The sequence below is a fragment of the Nannospalax galili genome, unplaced genomic scaffold, assembly GCF_000622305.1.
Source record: "Nannospalax galili isolate Female #2095 unplaced genomic scaffold, S.galili_v1.0 scaffold127, whole genome shotgun sequence".
In the NCBI taxonomy this organism is placed as follows: domain Eukaryota; kingdom Metazoa; phylum Chordata; class Mammalia; order Rodentia; family Spalacidae; genus Nannospalax; species Nannospalax galili.
Window position 1 is genome coordinate 6,489,221 of NW_008360326.1, and position 2,164 is coordinate 6,491,384.

Below are 2,164 nucleotides of genomic sequence, written 5' to 3' on the forward strand. Positions count from 1 at the left end.
TAGGACCAGGAAATAAACTCTCCACGGCACATCATAGTAAAAACACTACATGTACAAAATGAAGAGACAAGTCTGAAAGCTGCAAAAGAGAAACAACAAGTCACATATAAAGGAAAACCCATTAGGATTACAGGTGACTTTTCAGTGCAAACTGTGAAAGCCAGAAGAGTCTGGACCAAAGTATTCCCAATTTAAAATGACCACAGATGCCAACCCAGTTTACTATACCCGGCCAAAATGTCTATTGTAGTCGAAGGGGAAAGAAAAATCTTCCATGACATAAATAGGCTGAAGGAATTCATGTCCACAAAACCAGCCCTTTAGAGAGTTCTGGAAGCAATACAAAGAGCTGAAGAAAGGAGTAACTACACAAAAGGGATTGCGGAAAGAAATCCAGTGAAGGTATAACTGTGGAAAAGTACAGCTATATCAAGAATGTAAATAGAAATAAAAATGACAGGATTCAATACTCATCTTTCATTAATAACTTTAAATATTAATGGACTGAACTCTCCAGTCAAAAGACACAGACTATGAGAATGGATTAAGAAACAAAACCCATCTTTTGTTGTCTGCAAGAAACTCATCTCACTTTCAAGGATAGACACTATCTATCCTTGATAGATAACGTGAAAAGATGGAAAAAAATATACCAAGCAAATGGCACTAAGAAAAAAGCAGGTGTAGCCATTCTAATGTCTGACAAATAGACTATAAAACTAATCAGAAGAGACAAAGAGGGCCACTTCATTTTGATCAAAGGAACAATCAATCAAGAAGATATTACAATCATGAACATATATTCACCAAACTCTGGTGCACCCAACTTCATCAAAACAATACTACAGGACTTTAAGACCCAGATTAACCCCAACTCATTAATAGTAGGGGACTTCAATACCCCACTGTCTCCATTAGATAGGTCAACAGGGCAGAGTGTTAACAGAGAGACATCTGAATGAAACAATACCATATATCAAATGGACTTAACAGACATCTACCAGATATTCCACCCAAGCACCAAAGGACATACTTTCTACTCAGCACCCCATGGAACCTTCTCCAAAATTGACCTATACTGGGGCACAAAACAAACTTCAGCAAATACAAAATGATTGAAATAATTCCATGCATTCTATCAGACCACAATACAATAAAGCCTACAATCAACACCCGAAGAAGCCAAAATCACCGCACGAACGCATGGAAATTAAACAACACACTCCTGAATGACGAATGGGTCAAAAGAGAAATTAAGCAAGAAATAAAAGTATTCCTGGAATTAAATGAAAAGGACAATACAACACAACAAAACCTCTGGGACACGCTGAAAGCGATTCTTAGAGGGAAGTTTATAGCTCTAAGTGCCTTCATCAAAAAATCAGAAAGAACACAAATAAATGACTTAACACAGCAACTCAACATACTTGAAAAGCAACAGCAAACAAAACCCAAACCCTACAGACAAGGAGAAATAACAAAAATCAGGGCAGTGAAGCAAAAATACAATACAAAGAATCAACGAATCCAAGAGCTGGTTCTTTGAAAAGATAAATAAGATTGACAGAACACCAGCCCAGTTAACCAAAAGAAAGAAAGAGCACCTCCAAATCAACAAATCAGAGATGAAAGGGGAAACATCACAATAGACACCAGAAAGATATAGAGCATTGTAAGGGAATACTTTAAAAACCTATATGCTACTAAATTTGAAAACCTAAAAGAAATGGACGGATATCTAAAGGCATGGGAACCACCAAAACAAAACCAAGAAGAGTTTAACAGCTTAAACAGACCCATAACACAAAAAGAAATTGAAACAGTAATACAAAACCTCCTGACTAAAAAAAGCCCAGGACCATGGATTCACAGCAGAATTCTACCAGATATTCAAAGAAAATCTACAACCAATACTGCTTAAATTATTCAAAAAGATAGAAACAGAGGGCAAACTCCCCAATTCCTTCTATGAAGCCAGCATCCCTCTAATACCTAAGCCAGGTACAGACACAAGCAAAAAAGAAAACTATAGACCCATATCTTTAATGAACATAGATGCAAAGATACTCAATGAGATACTTGCAAACCGCATACAGACACACATCAAAAAGATCATCTACCATGATCAAGTCGGCTTTATCCCAGAGATGCAGGGATAGTTCAC